This window comes from Meleagris gallopavo, chromosome 2 (assembly GCF_905368555.1).
Source record: "Meleagris gallopavo chromosome 2, MGAL_WU_HG_1.1, whole genome shotgun sequence".
Classification (NCBI taxonomy): domain Eukaryota; kingdom Metazoa; phylum Chordata; class Aves; order Galliformes; family Phasianidae; genus Meleagris; species Meleagris gallopavo.
Genome location: NC_139405.1, coordinates 22912835 through 22925052, shown reverse-complemented (window position 1 = coordinate 22925052; position 12218 = coordinate 22912835).

Below are 12218 nucleotides of genomic sequence, written 5' to 3'. Positions count from 1 at the left end.
TAAGAGACATTTCAAAAAGAGAAGTTATTTTTTATTTGTTTTAAAATTGATTTTATTATTCCAGAAAAAAAAAAACCTTGAGCTGGTGAATAAATGCATTCGGTTCATAATTTTCCTGTGAAAAGCAGTGAGCTTACATTGAGGAAAACAAGAGTTAAATGTGGAAGTGATTAGTATAAGACCATTGGAGAACTCATGCCTCTGGAAAACCATGTGGCCATTTGCATTTACATCTCCTCTAACACATTCATTGTTGAAGCCTAGAATCTGTCAACAGCATAAATCAACCCCCAGCACATATCACTAAGTTCAAGTTGATTATGCCATCAAGGTGGAGCTCAGCTATCCTTGCTGTCATGCTGCTTTAAATAAGCAAATAGATGAAGCTAATTTAAATATCATCTGGTTTGGGAGAGGACTGTGCTCTGTGCTCAGTTACATTGCAGAGAATTTATGTTGGATATGAAATAACAGAGCTGACTGGGGAAATTTTTAAGGCAGGCAGAACTGAAGAGGAGTGAAAGCTGATATTGACTTTTTATATAACGCATCAAAGCTTTGGCATGGTTATTGGCTTTATAAGTGCGTAACTCTATCTCCTAATATGAATTAGTTTCACCCGCATGACAGAGTAGCAAGTATTCTGCTGCAGAGCTAGGTATTATCTTCCAGGCCCTGATGTAACGAGCCCAAACTGATACGACAGAAACAATTCCTCTTCACAGATTGTTTTGCTTATTCTTTTCCAATATGAGAGGACAAGCCAGGTATTCCTCTTGTGTTTAGATTATATGAAAAACATTAAAAGTCTTAAGTAAGGAAAAAATTAATGGAATTTTATAATTTCTTTAGTACAGTTCATAATTCCCTCTATGTCCCTTAGAAACTTCCCAACATTTTGGAGTTCTCAAAAAAATGTCAGCCTGGTGATAGATCCTCAATACTCTTAGCTATATTTTAGATTGAAGGACTGAAAATCAGACTGTAGCCCCATGTACAGGACCTGAACTTGGAAGACTTCAATCCCCCAGTTTGTATCTAAAAATTGTCTTACAAATGAAAAAATACTCAGTAAAGAAATTAATTCACTACAGACTGACATAGGCAAGGGAGAGATGCATTTCTCTCCCAGATGAGACATCCAAGTTTGATATCCTGTTCAGAAACTTTTGGTGGGAGACTTTAGCTGAGATTTCCCACAGATAGTTGATAGCTATAGCCATTCAAGACCTGTTGGCTGAAGCAGGAGGAATGGGGAAAACACCTCCTCTTTCTCTCCCAAATGTATGCTGTGTTCACTGTGTGTTCTCAGGGCACAAAAAGGAAGGAAAAAAGGCATAATCTTCCTGGTGGGAAATCCCAAAGTCATTTGGAAGTGTAACGGGGCTTCAACAAGGTAATGAATCTGACCTTGAACACTGCAGTCAGGAACTGAATGCTGAGGAAATATGGATATTTGTTGAGTTTACGAAGCAAGAGAAAATAGATCTCAGAGGATCAGAAATATTGGATTTTGGCATCTGAACTCAAACCCAAACGTCTAAGTGCTTTTAAGGGACATGGCTCTGGTAATGAGGGTAGGAATTGTGCAGCAATGACGTATTCCTCGCTGTCACCAAAAAGGGGTTTACTATGCTTAGTATCCAGTGTCCCATTGCTTGACAAATTCTGTAGTAGGAAAAGCTCATCATGAGCACTATCAAAAGATTTAAAGGCAAGCTGCAGATTAGCTGAGGGGATAGATGCACAGTGATACATCTTAATTTTGTTTGCACTGCACATCTTCTCTCTGACCTCTGTAACCAGGAGGTGGTCAGTGATGGAAATGGTGCTGGGCTGACTGGCTCAGCTGACTTCCAAGCTGCTTATGCTTTGTGTAGGATGGGCTCAAGCTGTACCTACCCCTGCACACAGAGGAACAATGCTCCCGACCTGCATGCAACCTGCAGTATTAATCACTTCTTAATGCAGTCTGTTTTCTTAAATTAGTACCAAAAATAAAGACGAGACAATGACTGATTGAAAAAGGATTTTCTTTTTCCCTAATGGCCTGTATGGAAGGAAATCTCCTGAATAATTTATCAACTGGGTAATGACTGGATGTAGCTTTTATAATGCTGATAAAATTGTGCTAAATTCATCCCCAGTATACTCTATGGAATTGTAACAGGGAACAATTTGGCCCAGTCAATTTATTTCAGATATTTTTAACTGTTTCATTATCAAAGGATCAGTGAATTGGTAGTAGTAACAGATGCAGTGTGAAGAGCTCTTCAAGTCATTTAAATTATGTGAGGTTCTTTTGTTTTTACTTAGTTGTGATGTTGGATCTGCAGTGGTTACTATATAAACTAGAAGCCACTCATTTAAAATTACTATATGCAGTACTCTGTTCCACATAAACTGCAGTCAGAGTGAAAAAATAACCAACAAATCTAAAAAATAATAATCACACTTTTAAGTTTATCTCGAAGTATAGCTCTTTCCTGTTGAATTAACTTTATCTTGTGAAAATAATTACTTATTACTCATTTCCTTTTCAAGCACAGGGAAAACATCTTGTCATCTATTAGAAACCATGTATAAAAGGAATTATTTTGTTGATTATGAACTTGAGAGAAAGGACACTAAACTTTTCTGCTGTAATGAAAGAAAATGGAATAAGAAGCAATACTCTTTCCCAATTTTTATCTGCTCACAAGATCCTGGTCTAACTCTTTTAGTATCTTTTCTGAACGAAGAGAAATTGTTTTTGAAGAAAGTAAGGGGCTCTAAGAAAAAAAAGTAATAATAAGTGGAATCAAATCCCTTGTTGCTTTTTAACATTGCAGGAGAAAGAGGCATGCAGAGTTTAAAAACCGTGGTTTTGTCTGTACAAGAAAAAACGGCAGTGGGAAAGGGAGCTAGCAGGGGAACAGTGAAAACTCGGGTGGCTGGGTGTTGCAGCAATAGGTATTGAGTGCACAGTAAATCTAAATATAAAATTAATTTCCTGATACTTTGTTCGTAATAAATACAAGAGTCACAGCATGGGAAAAAAGAGAGAGAGGCCAAACTTCATCTTCCAAGGGATTAGAATGTTTCCATCACTATTGTGTCACATCGTTTGTGTCTTGAAATGTTGCCATACATCAAACACAAATTCTGGAAGCAAACCGAGTGCTTCAGAATGTGGTGGGTGTTTCTGCTGTAAACTTTCATTGCCACAGTATGTCTGTCTAGTTATCAGAGTGTGCTAAAAATAAAGGCAGAATTTAATGCTGTACAAAAATAGCAGGACTTCAGAGTTCTGAGTGAACAGAGCAAACCGCCGTAGCGTTACCGGGTTTTGCAATCACTTTGGAACTGGCATTTATGGGTTCAGAAATAATGCTTAGCACATAAATCACATGTGAAACAGACAGCAGGTCTAGCTCACCAAACATTTGGTTTATTAAAACTCTAAATCCTCGGAGTTTACAAGGATAGTTAATTCCTAAAATATACTAGTTACTAATCTGCGGAATTACACATTTAAAACTTTTGTTTCCCCATGGATATTCTCCTGTGAACATAAATCTGTGTGTGCCGTGGTTATGTTTCTCACCACAACCTTTCCTGGCTGTATATGCAAATGTAAAGCAACAGCAGATGCTCCAGGAGCACAATGCTTTTTATTCTAGCCAGTATGGCTTTAGAATGACACAGGAGCAATGCGACTGGAGATACTGCATTGACTTCCACTACTCCTACGCCTTTCACTGCATCTAGTTTACATTTTAGGGGGAAAAAAGAAAAAGAAGAAGAAAAAGAAGAAGAAGAAGAAGAAGGAGAAGAAGAAAAAGAAGAAGAATAAAAAGGAAAAGAAGAAGAAAAAGGAAAAGAAAAAGAAAAAGGAAAAGAAAAAGAAAAAGGAAAAGAAAAAGAAGAAGAAAAAGAAAAAGAAAAGAAAAGAAAAAGAAAAAGAAAAAGAAAAAGAAAAAGAAAATTAAAAAGAAAAAGGAAAAGAAAAAGAAAAAGAAAAAGGAAAAAAAAAAAAAGACCTTCTGCTAAAGAGAAGGAGGCACGGAGCCCGTCCGCTCCAGCACCCGCGCAGTACCCGGGTGGCACGTCCGGCCCACAGCACGCCGAGCCCCGGCTTGGATACTGGCGCCAGACCCGCCCAGGCCTCGGGCCCTGCCTGCTCGGCGCGGCGCGGCGCGGCGCTGCCCCCTTGTGGCCAATAGGCACGGCCTCCGGCGAGGCCCTGCCTGCGAGCCTTCGGGTGGACGGGGAAGATTTGTCCTACCATCCCGGATCTACAGCAGAACGGATGAATGGCCGTTTTGCTTCGAGGAGCGCCGCCCCGCCAGCCGCGGGCCCTCACACTTTCCAGAGCTTCGCTGGAGAGAGTCCTGTGTCATGTATTTGTCTCCTGTTTTGAGTGCGAAAGGAGGCAGACAGCGTCTGTCTTGTTAATGTTGCCCTGGATGCCGGATGAAAATGATGTGGAAGTGATGTTAATGCAACTGTGTAAACACTGATACTGTTAGTGGCAGGCACTGGCATTTCAGCTCTGTTTATGCATAGAGCAATTGGAACTGGAAAAAAAAAAAAAAAAAAAAAAAAAAAAAAAAAGGATTAAAAGGATTCATAGATTCACAAACTGAATTTTGAGAGACCATTAGATCATCTGGTCTAATCTTCTGAATAATACAGGCTGCATTTCACTCCTGCACCGAGCTTCTAATTTGCTTGATGAAAACATCTTCTCTAGAAAAGCACCTACCCCTGCTATAAGAAACAGTGACATGCAGAGAGCTCACACTTTCTTTGGATTTTACCCCAGTGGTTAATCATGATTGCAATTAAAAAGTGCTCCTGTAGTCTAATTTGATTTTGTTTGGCTAGATACAGACCTTACACGTTCTGGCCTTAGAGTGAAGACTTGAATCCCCCGTGTTTTCTTTTCTGACCGTTTTCATGTGATGAACAGCTTGTCTTTCACTTTCATGTTTGATAAACTGTATAGATTGGACCCAACAGCTATTGTTTTGTGTTTTCCTGAGCACTCCAATCACTTTTACAGCCTCTCCAATTTATCAGTGTGTTTTTGAAACTGTCTCTCCTATGCCATGAATATGCAGACCATGGAGGAAAGGAACATTGCTGCTACTGCTGTTATCAAGACACATGTAAGGAGCTGAAATTTGTTTACCACATGCTGCTGTTCACAGCATCATGGGCTATGACGAGGCTGCTAGTAGTTCCCTCAAACTTTACAGCCTGTATGTTTGAAAACCAGCCTGTAGGAGAAAAACACTTCCAGCCAACATTGGAGAGCCCTGAAGATGTCTGAACAACTCGTGGATGAGATACTGTTTTTCAGTGACCATGGGCTTCAGAATACACTTTCTCTTCGGACTGGCTACTTTTGCCTGAAATATATCAAAGTGGATGTCTGGTATGCTCTGGAAGGCACATTTTTATGAGTGTGAGAAGAACTAGCAAATCGTGCACTTGGAATCAGGAGATTAAGCAATTCTCTTCAAGCTGTTTTTACTGGTTTGGGTCAGTATATGAAGGGGGAAACACCTGAGTACCTGCTCATTTCTGGTCTCACCCAAAGATTTGTAAAGACAAGCGACAAATCCCCTCCCATGTGCAGCAGTAAAAGTCAGATGATAATGTGATTCCAGTTAAAATACCTGCCTAGATAACTGCCTGATAACACCTAACTGGTTGTTGGTTTCAGCCAGAGCTGACTTGTTGGTTTCAGCAGTGCTTTCTGACATGACAGTATTTGTGCCTAATTACACATTGGTTTGTGGCTTGAATCCAAGCTCTCCCACCATCTTCACTTCCTACTATTGGATCATATTGCGTCTTGGCCTCAGGCAAATCAACTGTGTTTTCTCAGGCAAGAAAAATCAAGCTCCATGTGGGGAGCTGCTTGACCTTGGACTATGCCCCATCAAGTAGTAGGAACTCAAGGCAGCTTGGGTAAGTAACTCAAGCCAATGCTTCACCATGGCTGAAGAAGGTAATCTGGAACAGTTTTGCTGTTTCTACAAGAGTTTCCAAGGTTTAGATATTCTTTTCTACATTGGAAAAATGCAGTGGAGCAGGGAATGGAAAGTCATACTTTCGTAGTCTTCTTACATTTTCATAATCTACTACTTTTTATACCACTTCAGAGAATTCACTCATCTAGCATTTCAGTGAAACAGAAAAACAAATTGAATAGCATCACATTTCAGGTGATAAATAATGGAGTCATAACTTTTATAATGCAATACATGAGGTCTACAGATTGTTTTTATATCAGGAGACACATAATACTTTCTGCCTACCAGTTGTTAATAACTCCTCTAAGTGTGTTTGAAACTAAATATAATGAGCAGAAATGCAAGTCCATCTAGTCCATGAGAGCCATGGACAAGGTCTAGAGATTTTGTATATGTGGGCTCTCCCATGGGGCAAAAGAGATTGTAGTGGACTGTGTAGTGGTCATACAAAGAAGAGTAGGAGTGGATGTTGTGCTTGCTGGTTGCACAGCAGCCTTATTGTAGTGCTAGCTATTTCTTACTGAAGAAGACAGGAGCCTGTTTCTTGGTCTTTGCCTTTTAGCCCTGGTTTGGTGCTAAGGAGATGTATGTTGAAGTATGCCAGCACTTCAACTGAAGTGTGCTCCAGCCAGAAGCAGAGAGCCAGATAATAAATAATGGTAGAGTTATTTTACTGAGAATCTCCACAGTTTTGGATTCGAGGTGGACAGCAACAAGTTTCCTGAAGTTACAGTTCCTGCACCTGAGGGGAGGTGCAGGGCAGTAGTGAGAGTCAGGAGATGGAGAAGGAAGTTAGAGAGTATAAGGCTGACAGGAAGATCAAAAGTACTGATTCAGACTTCTACTTGCTGACCATGCTTATATCTCCATGCTTATAAGAGTGACAGCAAGATGGAATTACATTCACAGTAAGTTCACAGAACAAAAATTGATGTCAAATTGAAGGAGTGTTTGAATGTCCCATGCTTTTCCATGTTTACCTGGTAAACTGCTTGTACTCCCGGTAGGTTTCTAGAATAACTAACTTCTCACCCTCTCATTTCTCTTCCACCTATGCGCAATGGTTGCAAATTCTCTGGGATGAGCACCTGTTTGTTCTGAACACTGAATCAGACTGTCATATGGCTGGACACTGAAAGGATTTTCAAAATACTGGTAACTTGGTCTTGATTGAATTAAAAATAAGTGACAGTCAGATAAATGTACACAAAAAGTTAGCTGAACTTTCAGACACAAGAAAATACTTCAACAGAGTCAAGCAATCCAATGCTGTATTACTAGCTAAATGCAGAATCAGTGGTTATTTGAAAGAGCAAAAATATTTTTAGAAAGGGAGACTGATAATATTTGATAGAGCAAAAATATATTTAGAAAGGGAGGCTGATAATAAAGCCAGATCACTCAAAACCCAAAACCATCAAAAAAGAAAATGACAAAGCCCAAGAAAGAGCTGGCTGAGGCAGCTAGGCCCCAAGGCAAGCTGCAGTTATTTCCCCTTTTCTGGATATAGAAATACCTAAGTCTCAGAGGAAATGGAGCAGACATTCTTTTTAGCTGATTTCCTTCTGACTTCCTCTGTGCTAGAGATGCCTATTTTCCTAGAGCTTTTTTAGAAACTAGATCTTTCTGCTGTGAGTTCACACTTCAGCAACTTAAGACCAGCTAGTTTTCAGTGATATCAAATTTTGCTTATGTTCACAAGATATATATATATATATATATACATATATACACACAAAAATTCCATGTTGCTTTCCCCAGCAGACTACTTTATCCACGTCGGGATATCCATGCAGTCCAGCTTGTACTTTCCTTGATGATCCAGCTGAGTACTTAGGTTGATGGTGGCGAAGTTCATATTTGCATTGTTTTCTCCACTGTTTAGTCTGGCATCTGTTTCAATATCACTGCTTTGCACTAGAATTGGGCAGGGAAAAAGAAGCATATTTTTGCAGTACAATAAGTTTTCATAATCATTCCCAGATGTCAGATTCCATTCTTCCTTTTCTTGTGATTCACTGAAACTCAAAACACTGTGTGAGGTGTTCTAAAGGTAAAGAAACAGGAATAAAATCATCTCAGAGAAAAGTTGATGCGACTTGCTTTGTGTTATGTATGTCAAAGAAAAAGAAACTTAAAAAATAGCAACTGAATTGATAGTCACTGGGGAAGGAATTTGCTAATCTCATTCAGTGCAGAAAATGACTTGGTAAGCAATATAATGATAAGGTCATCATCACAGTGTGACAAAAATTATCTAAATCCATCATCTTTTCTTCAGTTTCATCAGTCCTTGCCCAGATAAACCATTCAAAATCAAATGTTTTAACACCGTTGTCCAATATAATTTTCTCTCTGTTAAGGTACATACCAAATTTGTTGAACTTACTGAAAAATATTCAATAGAACTGAGTTAGCTTGCCTAGACAGCAGCAGCTACTGCTGTAAGATCCTGAGAGAACAGCTCTTTTCCTATGCGTAGGGTCTCATTCCCAACACGCTGTTTCTGTGTGCTCTTGTGGTCCACAACTTTTCACTAGACTCATAGTTGCCTCAGTGAGGATTTGATAGAAAAATCCCAATCCGGGTATGAGAGATGCTAAGATTTCCTGCTTTCTGCCCTGTTTCCCAAGGACTGCCCACCAACATTTCTAACAAGTCTGTTCCCTGGCAGTTTTAAGGAATAGATGGCTACCTCTTTTTGAGAGCAGGAAGGTATAAGTTCTGGAACAGCATGACCAAGATTGTAAAACTGTGTATATATTCCTCTGCTAGAGGAATTTAGCAGAGTGGGGCATCTGGATTGAAAGAGGGGCACAAGTGAAAATCTGCCTGATAAAATTATTCAAGAGAAAGTGTAATTCCTTCCTTCTGGATGTTAAAGAAATACTGTATCTGGGCTGTTCTTGTAGCTTTTGGCCTCTGACATTTGTGCATTGATAGCATGATCTCATTTGTACTGGCCAATATAGCACCAAGAAATCAAGCTGATCGGTTTACGAGATGATGAAATGACACATGGTTGCCGTCCTACTTCCCACAGAGTTTGGCTGATGCTGTGAAGAGGGAACATGTATTTATTTCTTCATGTGAGATTTATTTATCCCCTTTCACTTCCATCTTCCATTCATTTATCAGTCCAGGAAAGGAGCGTGTCAGTTTAAAACAAACAAAATACCCAACATCTGGGTGGCTCCAGATTCACCACAGATCAGTACAAATGCTTTCATTGTGAAATACGCATGTTTGAATGTGGTTGAAGCTGAGTGTATCGTGGATTCCTGCTCCCCTCTATTTGGGTGGCAATGCTTTGCCCTTTAATTGACCAGCATGATTCAGTGCATTTTGGTTTCTGTTTGTTTCTTTTGTGCCTCCCATATCCTCAGCAGTGTGATCCTCTTCTAGTATAAAAGTTCCTCCAGTCAAGCCTGATCTACTTCACTTCATTGTCAGTGGAGTAGTAGAGAAATTAAAGGAAATGTTTTTAACTATTTTATAATCCTGCTTCTGCACAAGTCATATCAAAAAGAGCTCCATATGTCTGCTGCAGTTTACTTGATTGATAGTTTCAAAGAAAAAATAAACTCCGCTCACAAAGTTCGATTTGCAGACTTTGTGGCTGATGGTGAACAGCCCATTTGCAGGGCACAAACAGAACTACATGCTGGGAAAGAAAAAACAAAAAACAAAAAGAAATGCAAAATGTCATTTTGTTGTGGAAGAGATGAGTTACAACACAGATATAATTGTCACCCAAGAAAGACTGACTGTTTCTAACTTTTTAAAAGATACTTGGGCTTGATAAAATTGAGGGCTGTGTGTGGGCTCTTATCCTCCTTTTCTTTTTTCTTTTTCCTGGCACAGATCCTGTTAAATACACAGAGGGTCAAGTTCTTCTCTTGGTTTTACTCCACAGAGGCCAGCTGGAGAGCTTTAGCGTAACAAAGTGCATTTTTGCCTTCTGCCATTTACGTCTGTGTGAACTGACAGTGGGCACTGGAGACCTGATCTTGTTCTTGCTGAGTGCAAACTATATCTCTCACATTCAACGTACTGCCAAATGGATGCCTCTCTGAATGAGAGATGATAAATGTGTCTTCTTTCTTTTCTTTTTTTTCTGTAATTATTTTCATGTCTATGATATAAAGCACTGCTGTCTTTGGTTGCTATTTCATATTATGCTACTGTTGTATATTTTGGAACAGGCTGCCAGGGGAGGTGGTGGAGTCACTGTCCCTGGAGGTATTAAAGAAACATAAGGGATGTGGTTTAGTGAACAATGTGGATGGTTGGACTGAGTGATCTTAGAGGTTTTTCCAACCTTAATGATTTTATAATTTTGAATAGATGAGCTAGTAGAATAATTCAGTGAAAGGAAGCTTTTTCTGAAACAGGTTCCTATCTGAAAAAGGTTCCTATCCATTAGCAATTTTTGGATGTTCTGGGATATGTGTGGCAATATGTGAAAGTAGAGGGAGAAATAAGGGGAGAAGAAGAGAGCACTTTTGTGAGAGCATGGTTCAACTGGGGAGATGCTACTGAATGGTTTACAGTGACTGACCATCACTGGATTCTACCCTAGTGTAATCTGAGGGTGTAGCTGCAAGAAAGTGTCTTTCCATGACTGTACTTTTTGCTAGCAACAGTGAATTTTCCTCAGGAATACAAAATATGTGTAAAAATGCAGGCAAAGACGGGCTTTAGCAAAATGGTGAATGTGCTGAAAATTGGTTCATACAAACACTGGGATTTGTGTTGTCTGTTCTCGTCTTGTGGGAACACGCACCCATCCATTTCAGCTGTTTGTGATTTTTTAAAAATGATGAATAGCCATTGACAGCTAGCCAGATTCTTAGTATCCATCTTTCAAATTAAAAATTACAGCAGGAATTAAAGAATTAGCCCTAGAATGTGTTTGTTTCGATTCATGCTGATCTCAACAGCTTTCACAAAGAAAGAGGATAATTTCCTAGTGCTGCCTGTATAGACACATTCCAAAAAGCTGTTGAACAAGCACACTGGCTCCTTGGGGCACGCCTGGGGTGAATTGTGTTGAAACAGAAGAATCTGAGATCTTTTACTGCAGGAGATTCTTGTTACTTTTTCATCAGAAAAATCTTTGAACCACAAATTCAAACCCTTGTGATGGAAGGCAGAAGAAATGTAAATATTCGCTCTTAAATAAAGAATTCCCTGAAGCCTGCTGTGAATAACATCCATGTAGGAAGAGACAAGCAAGTGTGAGAAGGATAAGTGTTTCTGAAGAAACCAGAGGGCTTTTCAGTTTGAGACTATTTCAATAATAAATATGCAATCAGTTCAAATTATATGGCAAACTCTTAAATAACATCAGTGTATTTTGGCATGGTGGTTGCATTTAAATGCATTAAGCTTTTCAATGAGTAGTAATAATATGGCATTACAGCATTAAGAATTGGAAGAGCTTTGCCAAACCTCTGCTTTTGCTCTGTGCCTGAAGGCATGTTTAAAAGGTAATTTCAGCATGGTTTTAACTGGCTGCAGAACTAACCCAGGAAGGGCGAGGGAAAATCTGGCAAGGACTTACGAAGTTTTGAGGTCTTAGATTTTTGGATTAATGTCATAGTGGGATGCAGCTGGATTATTATATGAGCAGAGCTTTGTTGAAGCCTGCATGGCTCTAAAGTTTCACAAGCAAAGAAAAGGAAACAAAATAATATATAGTACCAGTATATATATGCATGAGCCAGGACCTTTTATAGCATCAAATGACAGCTCAAGAGCCTTGTGCTCTGGTAGTGTTAATGCTCTGGACTGTGCCTCTGCCACACAAGGCCCTCCTCATTATCAGAAAAAAATCTTTTAATCATGAGTGTCAAGTGGATCCCAATAAGCTCTGGATCTGATAGGAAGATAACAGCTATCAGATGGTAATACACATAATCTGCAGTGAACAGAGTCCAAATGAGACAGAAGAAGTGGCTGTAGAGGGGGAAGAAAGTCTGACCATCTTTGTGCTGTCTCTGGTCAGCACTGGAAGATGGGAGTTTCTGAAGATGTTTCGGAACCTAGCAGAATTTGAGGCTGAGACATGGATTGAAGATGACCAGAACTAGCATTGGGAATGACCCCTTAGAAATTACTTCAGTTGGAAAACGAAACTCCCAAATGTTTCAGCTGTAAAAGTGATTGTTCTTTTCTTTTCTTTTCTTT